At 40.7% G+C, this 5,817-nt stretch overlaps 1 long non-coding RNA gene across 2 annotated transcripts in view; it reads right to left on the minus strand.

Annotated features, from left to right (window-relative positions):
* Positions 1–774: 774 nt before the first annotated feature.
* The window catches only part of LOC135110923 (uncharacterized), a 46,561-nt gene continuing 41,518 nt past the window's right edge, over positions 775–5,817 (minus strand). For both annotated transcript variants that reach the window (XR_010273492.1, XR_010273491.1), the window contains 2 exons: positions 1,512–1,647; positions 775–1,239 (listed from right to left, as the gene is read on the minus strand). This is a non-coding gene — a long non-coding RNA (uncharacterized LOC135110923). The remainder of the gene's footprint in view (positions 1,240–1,511; positions 1,648–5,817) is intronic.

The raw sequence follows: 5,817 nt of genomic DNA on the forward strand, positions 1-5,817 counted from the left end.
TCCTATCAAACTGTTGTCCATCACACTTTATAGAGAAGGAAACATTTTTCATAGTAACTGGACGTGTCACTGATACTCCTCGAAGAAAACTCTTAGTAAGAGAATGACGTTCAGTGACAGACATCTTGGAAGCACCCGCTGGCTATACGAGTATCTTCACGCGACACAAGATTACATGCATAGATTGCGCACAACATAACTGTCCTGCTGTCTCCCAGGCAGGACAACGATGTAAATAAGAAGATCCATCAGGGTGTCAGTAATTATCTTGAGGTTTTTAGTTAATTTCAGTTATGCATTTGTCTATTTGTCTGTTTATCTTCACGGCAAGGTGGGAGAGCCATGACTGTGTGATGTAAAGTGGGAAAGTGAAACCAATTGGTGTTCCATATATATGACAGGTGGTATCATCGTCTGACCATTTGCTTATGTGTTTGTATCGGCGGCGCTGCTCTGCACATTAAAATAACACTAAGACGGCATGACAAACAAAAACAAATGGCCAAGTAGTGAAAACAGACATCTCGTGCACAACTGTTAGTGCGAAAACGAAAAAGTGATCGTTCGGGAAACAGACAACAATTCCCGGTGCTGCAGACGCAATCTCACCCCAATTACTTTCGGAACTTACGCACATGTAATTTCGACTTTTACTGAAAATGAGCAATGCCGGAGTAATGAGGTAAAGTTTTTTTTTCTGTTTTAGATGCATTTCATTATGATTTTTTTTATTTATCTTGGAATTCATTCCACAAGACAAAACAAACACAACACTCAACATGAAGCCACGTTTCTTTATTCTTTATTAAATACCTCGGACGTTGGCAGCAGCATTTATCTTTCGGTAGTTCATTTTTCTTATTAACATTGCTCCACTCTAAGAACCTCGTTACATAAGCAGTAGATTAGCTCACCATTAAATAATGTAGCCAGGGGAACGAAGAAAGCACCTCCACTGAAGGACGTGCTGGGATGCACGCTGCATACAGGGCGCGGCCACACCTGTGCCATCCAGTGTCCACCAGGACTTTTCAGTATTTGTAATAAAAAATACTGGAAGCGTGATTTTGGACACAATTACATAAAAATGTCGTAATACACAATCAGCATATGCATGTGTTGCTGGCCTTTTTTAGCTGCTCGTGGTCGGTGAGCGCTACACACTGTCCTGCCTGTCACTGTAGCTGCTGAAACACGCTGGAATTTTCTGGTGCGTGAAACGCCATCCTGGCCCGTCTACTGTCATAAAAAAAATAAAATAAATAATAATAATAATAATAATAATAATAATAATAATAATAATAATAATAATAATAATAATAATAATAATAATACTGCTGAGCGTTCCGGTTATGAAATAGGTATGATAGATCTGAAATCTGTTCCTTTGAGTATCCTCACGCTATTTGCGATGTGAAAATATACCCCTCACACCTTCTGGTTCACATCACTACTGTCATATTCATTTTACCATCAGTAACATCGAGGCGCACATGCCTTGCTCGCCTCACCTGCAGATTTTGTCTTCCATTGCTCCATGCAAGCATTCATCCGGATCAGACTCTCGTGGAATCGGTCAACCTGCTCCGACTTAGGACTTCTGTTCGTCTGGGTTTCCTTCACTCTCCACCAACACATGCCAGCCATCTAAAATATGGAGGAATGTGTCACATCCACACACAGTCTGGGATGGCGTTCATGGGCCAAGCAGATGGCCTCGATTCAGCTTCAAGGGGAAATGGCAGCTTTCACACAAGGTCACTCTAGTGATACATCAGGATATCATGGAGAAATCTTTTATTAAATGTTGCATTTCGCCTCTTCAGGTCTCTCTCTAGTAAGGTCTTGCAGCGACAAAGCAAAAAAATGGAATACGAGTGAGGATGGACACCTGCGCTGGACGGGGATACAGACTGCACCACGGTTCCCTTTCAGTCAAAAGGACTTCGTGACAAAATTTGAAGTTACAAGTTACGTTGCCAAGGATTAAGAAGTTCCCCAAGATCCCAGTATTCCTATCACACACCTTAATAGGACCATACTGCTTCATCCATTACGCCTCGAAATCAGCCAATTACAGATGCACACGCAAACCACACACCATCACAAAAAGAGTAGTAGCACTGTATAAGCAGCGGCGGGCCCATCCCTCAGTCTCCAAGATATAGAACATCACGCCACTCGATGTTTTCAAGTGAATTCTTGGAGAATGACTGAAGCATTGATGTTTTACGCAAAAATATAAGAAACCATATGAATGTTAAGATATTATAAATGTGTAGAGTGGCATAAAAATTAATTCAGTAGTTCAGTAAGTTCGCGTCTCAGCATATGTGCTCGTCAACTTGGAATCCATGCTGGGACGGCCAGGGGCAACCGTATACATCGCAACAATTATGCAGAGCCAAATTTGCAACACTAATATAGTGGCAGCAGTTAACCCTTAATGGGTCCAGCCATGGAAATGTTGGCCAGGCCTTTAGAGCTCATTAAGCACACCATAGCTCTATAAATCATCCGATAAGCACCTCTAATTACTCTCGAAATGGAGAGAAATATGGTTATGTCTTTCCGAGAGTAACGATGAACCGGCCCCACCCAACCCGCCCCCCCCTTCCACCCCGCCAGTCACACCCCGTCACCGACCACACACACACACACACACACACACACACACACACACACACACACACACACACTAGTGTATATACAGGTAGAGAAAAGTTAATTATATTACCTTAGTCGAGGATCAATGGTCATTTCCTTTAAACTTACTGTTTACCATCAGTATGCTAAGTGATATTTTGCAGACAAAAAAGGAAATAAAAAGAAAAGATTAACTTTGAATTTTATCAAGAATAAATTACCTGAAATCCGCTGTTTTGCCTAAATACATCGCACACAAATAACGAATTCCAGAAACACAGAGTGAATATGTTATCAGCAAGGCGCCGCTTAGCCAAGGCTCAGTAAAAAACAAACAGGTTCCATGCTCGTATATCGCAGTACGGTTACTAAAGAATGCAGTAAACTACTGCGCGCTAAATGCATCACGCGCGCGCACACGCACGCACGCGCGCGCGCGCGCACACACACACACACACACACACACACACACACACACACACACACACACACACACACACACACACACACACACACACTTTTCACAGAACATTTTCCTTTCTATGCTATTCCACACGTCCTTTCACACACACACACACCACACACACACACACACACACACACCATCCATATTCCCCTTCCCACACAGACACCTTCCACACGCAGTACCTTCCCACACAAATACCCTCCATAGTCTCCTTCCCACACAAACACCTTCTATATTCCCCTTCACACATAAATACCTTTCCATACACATCTCTCAACCAAGCCACACACAGTCTCCCAGTTCGTTTGTCTCCAGTGGTCCAGAAACCCTGAGGTGGCCGACCAAGCCCGAGCACCTGCGATTGGAACTGTGTTGTGTGCCGGCTGTGAGTCCCAGAGCAGTGAGCGCCCCGACACTCGCCATCCACCACTCACCAGGGCTTTATTGGGCTTTGCCAGAAGGTAAACAGCTCAGTGGGGGAGGGAGGGTGAGAGAAAAATATCTGTGACGCGGCAACGTGTGTCCCGCAGCGAAGAGGGTTGTGGGAGGGTGAGAGCTTGTTTGCAGCGAGGTGTTTGGCGCTGTAATGTGTCATGCGGCTTTGTGAGGGGAGCGAAGGGAGGGAAGCTTTGAGAGTGACCGTTTGCAGTGCGGGAAGAGAATGGTGTTGGGGTGGCGGGGTGGGAATTGGATGGAAAACATGCTAAAGTGTGAAAGTAAGTGTTAAACATGGGGTGAGGCATGGCAGTGTGAAGAGGCAACGTCAGTACGCTTACTGAGTGGAAGCTAGAAAAATATAGAGTATACTTTTCGACTACATCTCCTCCTCAGATCAATTTGTAATTATTTCTTAATCCTTCTCCTCTTCTACCAAGTTGAACCACTTTTTAAACATTATAACCCAGGAACTAAATTATGTAATACCTCTAATTTAATTTTGTTTTTAAGTTTGCGACAAGCTTCACAATGTTAACTTGTTAATGGAAGTCACAGATTTTATCTTGACTACTTCTTATACTATAGATCATGACAGGCACTCGACAAAGTGACTCCTGTCTTCCAACTCTTGGCCTCACTGCCCAGCCACAGTAAAAACCTGGCTAGTAATTCATTATGTAACACGATTTTTGTCTTTGACAAGCAACTGTTATCTTTCAACTCTTTTCATTGCAAACAAAAGAAAATGTCCATTATTCCTGTCAAACTTTGATTTTATGGCTTTTAGAATGATTTTTTGTCCCAAATAGTTAAATTTCACCATTTTTCAAGATGCTATCACAGAGAACTTCTTTCCTCTTGTGTTGATGAATTGACCACATATGTAGCAGAATGCATCTGGAGAATGATTTAAGCCTCTTGATGCCATTTCACCTCTTGTGATGAGTCTTCTCAGGCAGCCAAAGCAGAACTGATTGGTGGTCTGCAAGCCCCTACTTTTATATTGTCAAACAGTACTCTAGAATACTCTATGTCTTTCTAGAATGTATTCCAGAATGTTATCAATCTTTCTAGAATATTCTTGAACCTACTTTAGAAGATTCTGAATCATTCTAGAAAATTCTTGTAGCTTCTAGAAAATTCTTGATAATTCTACATATTTTTATTCTATTTTAGGAAGTTCTAGAATATTCTGGAAATGTTTACATTCAATAGAATGTTCTAAAATTCTTTAGAAACTTCTGGAATATTTGAGATTTCTGAAACGTAAGCAAATTCTTCTAATTATGAGAAATTTCTTGCTAGATCTGGTCATTTCAAGAATGATCTTATTGAAATTAAAAATCTTTAGAACACTTTATATTCTTTATTTCGTTGTTTGAATTTATTTGCAACATTTCAAAAGAAATTAGATAAAGAACTGATATTTTGCAAAGGTCTTTACCTGACATGAAAACCAACATTAACACATACTATAATGAAATAAGGCAAAGATGTAAATTCATTGTTCTAACCACAAAAGCAAAGTTTTAGGATCAAAATCAATTTTTTCTATTTTGTTTAGATGAAAATAACTGGAAAACTATGGTTTGGGGCCAAGGACAAGACAAAAGTTAAATTTTGTTACATAGTGTAATTATTCTCCATATTTCGTTAGGAGTCTTGAAGTCTTACTTATACATTATGTGTGTGTGTGTGTGTGTGTGTGTGTGTGTGTGTGTGTGTGTGTGTGTGTGTGTGTGTGTGTGTGTACTTCAGTTCTATAAAAATCAGTTCCACTTTATAATAGCATTACTCTTTAAACAATATCCTCAATAGGACTCTTCTGCTTTCCAAACATGCTCTTCATAGCTACTGATGACATCTACCATATTAAGGAAGAATGAATGTGTTTGCTTTCCTTCAATTTCCTCTGTTCGCTCTATCCAAGCATAATGCCTGTCCCATCTCTCAAAACTTGATTTTTCCCGTTTCCTTTTATTTCTTTCCACTTATCTCACATTCGAAATTTTCTAGACACGTCCATCCCTCCCTCCCTCTCTTAAACTAAGTCTTCTCATACACGATTTCGGATAACGGTTTGAATTCTGATTCAGTCACTGCTTTACTCCACGTACTTAATAGATACGACTATAGAAATCGGAATATCTTGTTCTTTACACCATGACAAAAAGAAAAATCCTCTTCAGTTCGGTTCAAAAAATTTATCAACTACGTTAGGGACTTCAAAGTTGTAAATACGTAGCAAGGCTAAGCCCCGTGCGAAG

The sequence above is a fragment of the Scylla paramamosain genome, chromosome 21 (assembly GCF_035594125.1).
Source record: "Scylla paramamosain isolate STU-SP2022 chromosome 21, ASM3559412v1, whole genome shotgun sequence".
Taxonomy (NCBI): Eukaryota; Metazoa; Arthropoda; class Malacostraca; order Decapoda; family Portunidae; genus Scylla; species Scylla paramamosain.